The sequence below is a fragment of the Oryx dammah genome, unplaced genomic scaffold (genome assembly GCF_014754425.2).
Source record: "Oryx dammah isolate SB20612 unplaced genomic scaffold, SCBI_Odam_1.1 HiC_scaffold_19, whole genome shotgun sequence".
Classification (NCBI taxonomy): domain Eukaryota; kingdom Metazoa; phylum Chordata; class Mammalia; order Artiodactyla; family Bovidae; genus Oryx; species Oryx dammah.
The window spans coordinates 12,726,964-12,737,829 of record NW_024070203.1 but is presented as its reverse complement, the minus strand read 5'-3'; the positions used below and the strand labels follow the sequence as shown (position 1 = coordinate 12,737,829).

Below are 10,866 nucleotides of genomic sequence, written 5' to 3'. Positions count from 1 at the left end.
CCCGGCTCGGGGTCGGTCGGTTCCGCCCTCGCCCGCCATTCTGGGACCCATGCCCCGTTCATAAAGAGCAGCGGAGGGGGAGAGACGTGCCTGTCAGTATCACACTGAGCGGGCGGTCACCGAGCCGCAGAGGAGAGAGCGCGCGCAGCTCTGGCGGGCCCGCGGGCGGGCCGCGCCCTCGGAGGCCCGAGGCCCGCAGCGCGCAGGCGCGGCGCTGCCCCGGAACGGTAAACAGTGCGGTCACGTGACGCGGCCGCGCTCCAGCCGCCGGGCCGCCGCCGCACGCAGATGGCCTCGGGGTCTCGCACCGCTGCACGGTCCCACGAGGCGCGCTCTGCTGGGACGCTGAGCGGCGGCGGCTGCACGAAGGCTGAGGAGGGCGGCGCGGAAGCCGGGGCGCCGGGGTCCGCGGCGGCCAGCCGGCCGTGAGGAGGAAGAGGCCTCGGCAGCGACGCCTGCGTCCCGCGCGTACCCCCTCTCGGCGCGCCGGCCCCCTCCTCCGCGCGGCGCGGCCACCATCTTCCCTCGCTGCCTGAGGTAGCGCTTGTCGGCGGAGCTGGTGAGTGGCGGCGCGGCGGCGGCCGGCGACGCGCGGCCCTCCCCCTCTGCCCCGCACCCCGCGGCCTCCCGCCCTCCGCCGGCCGGGCTCCGCGCCTCCCTTCCGCGCAGACCGGGGCGCCCCCCGGCCTCTTGCGCAACGCCTTGGCCTGCCCGCGCCGCCTCGGCCGCCCGGGACCGTTTGGGCCGCGGTGGCGGGGCGGCCCGGCTAGGGTCGGGCCGCGGCCTCCCCGCCGGCTCCGCGCCCCTGCCTCGGGTGAGTCCCGCCGCCGCGCAGGCGCTGGGGCGGGGAGGCGCGGCGGCGCGGCCCGGAGGCCCAGCCCGCAGGCCTCGCCCCGGCACTGCAGCGTCGAGCCTGGGGCCCGGGTCCGGCCGCGGAGCCGAGCTGGGTCCCCGCCGCCGGAACGCGGGGCCGGCGCTCCATCCTCCCTCCCGCGGCCGCACGCTTTTGTGGTCGGGCCCCAAACTGTCTCCTCCTTTTGCATAGTTTGAAGTGAGGAGCCCGGAACCTGGCCTTCCACAATACGTGTAATTTAATGAACCACTTGTCGACCCGTGGGTGTTAATGGTGCTAAATAGTTGGTCACCTGACCGGGGGCGGGGAGGGCGGAGAAAGAGGGAGAATGCTGGTGCTGCACAGCGCCCCTGCTTCTCCCCAGCCGTGTATCGCGGGGTCCGAGGGTTCGTTCCCATCTTGGAGGTTTTAAATGCTGTTTTTCAAGACTCTGATTCTACGAAGAGTGTGTGATTATTGGTGCTGTTCAGGAATTATTTGCATGATTATGAATAGTGATTACTGTAGGCGGCAAGAACGCTTTAATATCTTCCCAGTCCTAATTTTCATTGCGTTTATTGACACTTAATTTAAAATGAAACGGAGGTAATTGAGCCTTCGCAAATGCTATCTTTACCAAGTTATTTTAAGTTGGTTGCGGTGGGGGGGGAGGTACTTAAATACTACATTGTTTCTATTTAGTTACTGTTTTGGGTTTGAACTTGTCTTCCCTCTTCTAAGCTGGTTGAGATCTTCCAAAACTGTGTTTCCATTCATTAGCTACCATTTTTTGACTCTTGAATGAAGTGTTTGGGATTGAGAAAATGTTAGATGTGTTTTTCTGGTAGGCGAGAGAGGAGTCAAAGAACCAGGAAGTTTTTGCAGCATTCTTACGTTATTGAACTTGTATCTTCATTCCAGAGCACACATGGTGTGTTGTGAATATTATTGTTTGAAATAAAGAAATTGTTGATTTCTTTATCATGATTACCACTTAGACCTTTCCTTTATTATTTCTATCCAGTTCTGTTTACTGGACGTATATAATGAATTTTCCCTCCATCAGCATCGTCGTCATCACTGTTTTAAAATATATGCTCCATTTCCCCATGATAGTAACAGAATTGAAGGAGGTACTTTTAACAGTTCTTACTGAGCTGATGAAACCAGTAACAGTTCAGTCAGTTCCTTAGCAGCAGAAAGACATCCACTCAACCGAGGTGAGCCTCTTGTTAAGTATGCAGAACTACAACCTTAGAGTGTAAGCTTTATTTGGTAGCTGTACCGGAGATTTGTGAAGAGTTAGTGATGGACGGAGGAGCCTGGTAGGTTGCAGTCCATGGGGTCGTGAAGAGTCGGACACGACTAAGCGACTTCACTTTCACTTTTCACTTTGATGCGTTGGATAAGGAAATGGCAACCCACTCCAGTGTTCTTGCCTGGAGAATCCCAGGGACGGTGGAGGCTGGTGGGCTGCCGTCTATGGGGTCGCACAGAGTCGGACACGACTGAAGCGACTTAGCAGCAGCAGCAGGAGCAGTGATGGCACAAGTTTCCCCGTTTCATGCACGCTTTGTAGGTCCATTTGTTGAAGAACATGGAAATGTAAATAATACTGCTTTTGCATCCATTGGGAGGATAGTGAACTTCCTTAACGATCACACTGAATTAGTTACGTTTTCAGTGCTCTTGGGATAGACGTCAGATAAGTGTCTAGCTGATCTGTGACATATTCATCTGTTGCATACTCAGATAAATCAAGTCTATGAGAAGTGGTCTGTGTAAATGTAGGTGAAAAATCACATTGGTTCAAAGCAACGTTCAGGATGGACATATGGAAAGGAAGTTGTCTTTATTTAAAACCGTAATGTTAAAATCATAATTATTTTGAGTACTAGAATTGGGAAGGGTTGATAATTTTTGACTTTATAATAGCAGTTAATAAAACGTTTTAAAATTAATTTTTCACTGAAGGATAATTGCTTTACAGAATTTTGCTGTTTTCTGTCAAACCTCAACATGAATCAGCCATAGATATACATATATCCCATCCTTTTTGAAACTCCCTCCCATCTCCCTCACCATCCCACTCCTATAGGTTGATACAGAGCTCCTGTTGGAGGTAGTTAAAAAAATTATTTTTGATGAAAGTTAGTTTTGGGTACTAAAATATAAATAATGGTTATCTTTCTTGACATGGTAACTTTTTACCTTTTTGATATGTTTTGGTTTCTTAAAGGTTTTTTTTTTTATCTTTACACAGATATCTCATGAAATCTTTTTTAGTTAATAATTTTTAAGGATAATAATTTGGAGGTAAGATCTTTATTATTTTTTAATGAGGAAATATAGTTATTGATTAGCCTCTCAGGTTTGTGGATCACCACCAAAGTGTCAGGGAGTGCAAGGTTCTTGAAGTGCTGACTTCTAAATGTTTTTATTCATCTACATTTCATCAATTCTTTTGGACTTGTGGTTGCTGGATTTCCCTCTTGGAACAATACATCTTAGGCTCTGCTTCTTTCATTTTTTAGAGCACCCTGTGAGAATCCTGTAATATCTTTTCAGAAGTGTAGATATCTTATTTTTTAACTACAAAAATAACTTGGCAAATTTTTACATATTTGTAGCCCTTGCATTTTTAAGAATAGTAAAAAAAAAATTCTCCTTTAATGTTTCCCTTTAATTACATAGAGAATAATATTGACAGTATTGATTTGATAAAAAATATTTGAGACTCAGGTACTATTTGTATTCTCATGGAATGTATTCTAGGTTGAGAAACCAGATTCAGATGGGTGCTATTAAATCATTGAATTAGAGTTAAAAGAGGAAGATATTTCAAGAGTTACAAAACACATTGTATGAGAAATTGTCAAATGTATAGACTGAGCAGTTATTGCCATGGATTATGTATTTAATCTAGATCATTTTTAATGATCAAGATTTAAATATTTAGGATTATTTGTATAATGGAGTGAAGGTGAAGAGAAACAGTTAAGCAAAAACTTAAATAGTATCCTGACATTTTATCTTTTGTCGCAGTCTAACTTTATTAGAATTTTAAATGGCATAGTGGATTGTACACAAAGGCTTAAGTTTTAATTCACTCATAATTTTTGTGAGATGGTCACATGAAAACATTCTAAAATTGTAGACTTTGAAAATAAATTGTGAAGTTTGTGGTTCATCACTTCCACAATGATGATGTACATACTAAAGATATCTATTTTATTTTTTATATGTAGGGAGTGGCTAAGTGCATATTTCCCATTTTATTTTGGAAGTGGGCATGTCACTTTGTTTTCAATATTTTAATGATTTCATTAATGATATAAAGATTGATATGTGTTATGTATGTAGACTTCATAAAGTATAGTAGGTTAAAAGTGGAGGCTTGGGAATCTTGCTTCCTGGATTCCAGTTTGGGTATAGAGACATACCTCTTTTATTGTGCTTTGCAGATACTGCAGGTTTTTTTTTTTAAACAAATTGAAGGTTGTGGCAATCATGTATGGGGCGAGTCTTGCCGCCAGTTTTTTTTAAACAGCATTTGCTCACTTTGAGTCTTCTGTATCACGTTTTGTTAATTCTCACAATATTTTAAACTTTTTGTCATTATTGTGTTATTGCTTTGTGATTGGTGTTGATGTTAATGTTGTCATTTTGGGTTACCTCAAACCACAACCCTAATAAGATGGTGAAGTTAATTGTAAATGTTGTGTGTGTTCTAACGCCTCCACCGACTGTCTGTTCCCTATCTTTCTCCCTCTCCTTGGGCCTCCCTAGTCATTGAGATGCTATAATATTAAAAGTAGGCCAATTAATAACTCTGCCATGACCTCTTAACTTTCTGAGTAAAGAGTCCATGTCTCTCACTTGAAATCGAAAGTTAGAAATGACTGAGGTTAATGAGGAAGGCATGTTGAAAGCCAAGATATCTCCTAAAGTAGGCCTCTTGTGCCAAACGGTTAGTTGAGTTGTGGATGCAAAGAAAAAGTTCTTGAAGAAAGTTAAACGTGCAGCCCCAGTGAACATATGAATGAAGAAAGTGAAACGACCTTATTGCTGATACAGAGAAGGTTTTAGTGGTGTGGATAATCAAACCAAACACAACATCCTCTTAAGCCAAAGTCTAATCTAGAGCAAGGCCTTGCTGCTGCTAAGTCGTTTCAGTCGTGTCTGACTCTGTGCAACCCCATAGACAGCAGCCCACCAGGCTCCCCCATCCCTGGGTTTCTCTAGGCAAGAACACTGGAGTGGGTTGCCATTTCCTTCTCCAATGCATGAAAGTGAAAAGTCAAAGTGAAGTCGCTCAGTTGTGTCCGACTCTTTGCGACCCCATGGACTGCAGCCTACCAGGCTCCTCCGTCCATAGGATTTTCCAGGCAAGAGTACTGGAGTGGGGTGCCATTGCCTTAACTCTCTTCTATTCTTTGAAGGCTGAGAGATGTGGGGAAACACAGAAGAAAACTTGGAGCTAGGAGAGGTTGGTTCATGAGGTTTGAGGAGAGAAACTGTCTCCATAACATTAAAGTACAAATGTGTGAAGTAGTGCATGCTGATGTGAAAGCTGCAGCAAGTTATCCAAAGGATCTAGCTAAGATAATTCATGAAGGTGGCTACCCTGAACAACAGATTTTCAGTCTAGTCAGAATAGCCCTCTGTTGGAAGAAGATGCCGTCCTGGATGTTCATAGCTGGAGAGGAGACATCAGTGCCTGGTTTTAAAGGACAGGCTGGTTCTCCAGTTAGAGACTAATGCAGCTGGTGACTTCAAGTTGAAGCCAGTGCTCATTCTAAAAGTCCTAGGGTCCTTAAAAATTACGTTAAATCTATTCTGCCTGTGCTCTGTAAATGGAACAACAAAGCCTGGATGATAGCACATCTGTTTACAGGATGGTTTACTGAGTATTTTAAGCCCACTGTTATTCTGTTGCTTAGAAAAAGGTTTCCAAGTGTCACTGCTCATCGACCTGATCAGTGCACCATGTAATGCCTGCTCACAACAACGTCCGTTCTGCAGCCCATGGATCATGGAGTCACTTCGACTTTCAGGTCTTATTTTTAAGAAATACCTTTTGTAAGGCTATAGCTACCATAGATACTGATTCCTCTAAGGGATCTGGGCAAAGTCAGATCAACATTCAGAGGAGTTTGGAAGAAGTTGATTCCAGTCCTCATGGATGGCTTGGAGGGTTTCAGAATTTCAGTGGAGGCAGTAACTGCAGATGTGGTGGCAATAGCAAGAGAACTAAAATTAGAAGTGGAGCCTGAAAATGTGACTGAATTGCTGCAACCCTGTAATAAAATTTAAATGGAGGAGGTGTTGCTTCATGCATTGTTCCTTATGAATGAGCAAAGTCAGTGGATTCTTGAGAAGAAATCTACTCCTGGTGGAGATGCTATATAGATTGAAATGACAATACAGGATTTAGGTATTACATTAACTTAATTGATAAAGCAGCTGCAGGGTTTGAGAAAACTGACTCCAAATTTGGAAGAAGTTCTATGGTGTGTAACGTGCATTCAATAAGCGTGTCATGTTACAGAGAAATTGTGGGAGGAAGAGCCAATCGGTGTATCAGACTTCATTGTTGTCTTGTAAGAAATTGCTGCAGCCACCCCAATCTTCAGCAGCCACTACCAATCGAGGAAGGACCCTCCATTTGCAAAAAGATTACAGCTTGCTGAAGTTTCAGATGATGTATTTCTTAGCAATACATTATTTTTAATTAAGGTTTGTATCTTGTATATTTAGACATCATGCTATTGTATACTTAGTAGACTAGACTATAAACATAATTTTTATATGCATTGAGAAACCAAAAAATTGGTGTGACTTACTTCATTGTGTACAATACTCACTTTATTGTGGTGGTTTGGGAATTACACTGCAGTATCTTTGAGGAACACCTGTCCTGGGTATGTGACCAGGACAGTTTTTATATTTTATCATTGTTTTAGTAGTGGTACTTTTATTTTTTCTTACTGCTACTATTAACCACCTGTTAGAAATTTGCTAATAGTGAGCATGCTTGGTGAATTGACAGCTTACTTGACCTACATAATGCTCTGGGCCTCAGTTTGCTCATTAGCAAAATAGAGTAATCGCATCTACTCTGTTTCTTAGAGTTGTGAGAGACTAGTGAGATACGCACTCAGTAAAGTTAGCATAGGGCCTCACACATAGTACACGTGAAGTATGTATTAACTTGGACTGCCATAGTTTTGATGATGAGCTGCTTGTACTATTTCTGTGGTTAATCCAAAGTACTGATGCTTCCGATAATGACAATAGGGCATCATAGTTGTAAATTTTAAAGGTAACTTTTTCACTGAGGGCTAATTAATTCTGCTTTTGCCAGTTTCAGCTTGAGGGTTCTTTTTCTAGGTTGTTAGGTCTTCTGTGATCTTAGTATGGCAGTCATCTTGGATTCTTAAATATTCTTTTTACCTGATAAATTCAGTAGCAAAGTTATGATCCTTCTTTTTTCTGTTAGGTAGTCTTGCGCATAGATTCTAACTAAAGAAACTGGACCTGAATTTGAAATGGGCTTGTAGAGCAGGTGATGAGGTTGCATTGCTTTGTAGAAATGTGCTTTTTAGAATTATGTCATACCACACGTATTAACCATTTAGTGATTTTTCTTGACTCTGTCCCGAAAGGATAATTTATTCTTCTTTAACTTTGTTGTATTAATGGTGGTGAAGAACTGACCTGTGTGTCAGAGGTGGTTTTGAGTCCTGTTACTTACTTATTCTGTAATATTGGGTGTAACTTGGCTCAGCTTTAGCTCACCAAATTGTGTGGCTGTGAAGTTTAAAGACATTATATATTTAAGTTAGCTTGTTGCCTGGCACATAATAGTCAATGAATTTAACTGTAAAGAGATAATACTAGGTAGTGGTTAAGTGTATTGACTCTTGAATGAAACATTTGGGATTCAAATTTCAACTCCACCACTGACTACAGCAAGTAATTTAATCTCTCTGATCCCAATTTTATTTATTTCTGTATAATCAGGATTATAGCATTGTCGAGAGGATTAAATTAATAAGTGTAGAGCAGGATTTCTTACCTCAGCACTGTTTTTTGGCTGGCTAGTTCTTTATAAAGGGGCTTTCCTAAATGCGGTGTAGTATGTTTACTAGCTGCCAGTATCATGCGTGCCCTCCAGTTTTGTTGACCAAAAATGTCTCCATACATGGCCAAATGCCCTCTGGAGAGGCGTAATTTCCTCCGCTGGAGAACTGCTGATGTGGAGCACTGTCGACCAGAGCACATTTTTACATTTCATCATTGTTTTAGTAGTGGTACTTTTATTTTTTCTTTTTACTGCTACTGCTACCGCCTGTTAGAAATTTGCTAATAGTGAGCATGCTTGGTGAATTGACAGCTTAATTTAAACTGTGGTGTAGTGGTTGGAAGGAACCCAGGGCCTTTGCATTTAGGTCTTTACTTGAATTGTTGTTCCCCATTTATGTGTGGATCACTGCCTCATTTCAGGTTTTGGCTCACATGTTGCCCTTGTTAACAAGGCCTTCATTTACTGTCATACATGGAAGGCCTTTCTCTTCTCACCACTATTACAGTGTTTAATTATTCTTCATAGATTTTATAATGTCTTGATATATGTTTGTCCCCTCCTCTACATTCTTACGTGCACACGCACACACACGACTTTAATAGCTTTAGTGATTTATTGTTAAGCTTACTATGTGTGTGTGTGTGATTTTTTTTTTAAAGAAAATGTGATAAAATACATAATTTTATTTTGAGGATATTTCTGAGAGTTTGGGGTAGTTTTAATTCACTCTTAATTTAAAGGGGATTTTGGTAGAAGTGTAATTTTTTTCCATTGATGCTTTTTAAATCTTTTTGCATTTTGTGCGTGCAGGAAACACTTAGAAAACAATATATATTGGTTTTATCTGTGTAAACAAAATTTGGCTGCACTGTAATTCTCTGTTACAGATGAAACAAGTGGGAAATATCTTTGGACTCAGATTCAGCATGTTAGTACTAATACTTATTTTTGGTTGTATTCTGAGTCTTTCTAAATCTTCCATTAGGACCAAACTCTACCTTTCATAGTCAGCACCTGCTGTTCATCTGTTTGAAGTAGTCCCTGGACCGTTAGGGCCCAGCTCATGTCGCCTACTTAGCCTTGCTTGGCCCCATGGATTCTGCCTTGCTCTGCGGGGCCATCTGAGCCCTTGAGTGTGACCCTTTCATATTTTGTTGTGATGTTTGCGTGTTTTCAAATTTGTTTGTATGTCTGTACTTTGTTTTGCATCATAAGTTCCTTGAATTTGATAATAGGGTTTGTTTCACTGGTATACTTACGATAGTGCTTTATAGTAGATGCTTGATAAATACATGCATAGAGGAATAATTTTGAATTAAGAAATTATTCAATTCTCTGACTTACGCATCTTATTGTCATGTTGAGGTGTGACTGTGAACCCTCAGAAATAGTTTCTGATTTTAATATATATGTATTCCCTAGTTAATATTATCAATTTAATTGCATAAATACATTTCATTAGCATCTTAAAATACATCCTGGATAGGTTTGTTATGTTTTAATTATTAACTTTATGATGCCAAATATAAAGATGCATTTAAGTACAATTTCAGTGTAAGAAACAGGAATTTGTCTATTTATTTATTTTTTTGGCTGCACTGCGTGGCTTGTGGGATCTTAGTTCCTCTACCAGGGATCAAACCCCAGGCCTTCAGCAGTGAACCTTCAGAGTCTAAAAACTGTGTGTATGTGCTCAGTTGTGTCTGACTCTTTGCGACCCCACAGACTGTAGCCTCGCAGGCTTCTCTGTTCATGGGATTTTCCTGGTGAAATAATGGAGTGGGTTGCCAATTCCTTCTCCAGGGGATCTTCCACACCCAGGAATTGCACTTAAGTCTCCTGCATTACAGGTGGAGTCTTTACCACTGAGCCTCTGGGAAAAAAAGGAATTCCCAGAAATTTGTTTAAATCAGGCAATTTGTTTAATTATAATAAAAGGGACACCGAATCATTTCTTAAATTTCTCCTTTATTGGATCAGTTATCTTTGTCTATCTGCATGGCTAGGTATTTCAGGACATTGTATTTTAGGTTAGTGTTCTTTTCTTTTTTTTTTTTTTTAATCTTATTTTGAAGTTGTTTTAGATTTATAGAAAAGTTGCAAACATGGTGTAGAATCGAGTTTTCTTGATTGTTACACCCGACATAATGCTAGTGTCTTTATTTTTTTCCCTTTAGTGTTTGTTTGACTGAGTTGGGTCTTAGTTGCAGTGCTCCAGTTTTCCTGTGGCTCTTCAGCTCAGTAGTTGCAGCCTGGAGCTTTGTTGTCCTGAGGCCTGTGACATCTGAGTTCCCTGAGCAGAGATCAAACCCTGTCCCCTGCATTGAAAGGTGGATTCTTAACCGTTGGACCACTCGGGAAGTCCTAATGCTAATTTTTTAAAAAATCAGAACTAGAGATTAACATTACTATTACCTGAACTCCAGATTTTATTCTGATTTCACCAGTTTTTCCACTACTCTCTTTTTCCTGTTCCATGATCCAGATCAGGATACCACATTGCATTTAGTAGATTAGGGTATTTGTGTTAAATAAGTTAATATTTCTATAGTTGGCTAACATTTGTTTTACAATTTAGTATGGAGAGTTTTTATTTTTGATACTGAGTACTTGATACATAAAACTGATTAAAAAGATTTATACTTCCAATCAGTGTTACTTTCAAGACAATCTTGCCATATGGCTGTATACTGTGATTTTTTGGCATTGTTTGGAATTGGCTCCAAAGCCTGTTGGAACAACTTATGAAAATTCAGTCTTATCAGTTTATAACAATTGTACAAAACACTTCTGTTGAAATTGTCTTGTTTGGACCCATAAGTTTGGGGTGCTTTATACCATATTTTGTCTTGTAGGATCCCCAGTTGCCTTGGCACATTCTGTGTGTCTTGGTAACTGCTTAGTGATCACTTGCTGAATAAATTCAAGATATTAAAGAAATGTA

At 41.5% G+C, this 10,866-nt stretch overlaps 1 protein-coding gene across 4 annotated transcripts in view; it reads left to right on the top strand.

Annotated features, from left to right (window-relative positions):
- The first annotated feature begins 246 nt into the window (after positions 1–246).
- The window catches only part of PHF3 (PHD finger protein 3), a 90,254-nt gene continuing 79,634 nt past the window's right edge, over positions 247–10,866 (top strand). For 2 of the 4 annotated variants that reach the window (XM_040261422.1, XM_040261418.1), the window contains exon 1: positions 247–559. The gene's annotated coding sequence lies outside the window, so the exon portion shown is untranslated. The remainder of the gene's footprint in view (positions 560–10,866) is intronic. The other 2 variants (XM_040261420.1, XM_040261423.1) reach the window with 2 other exon arrangements.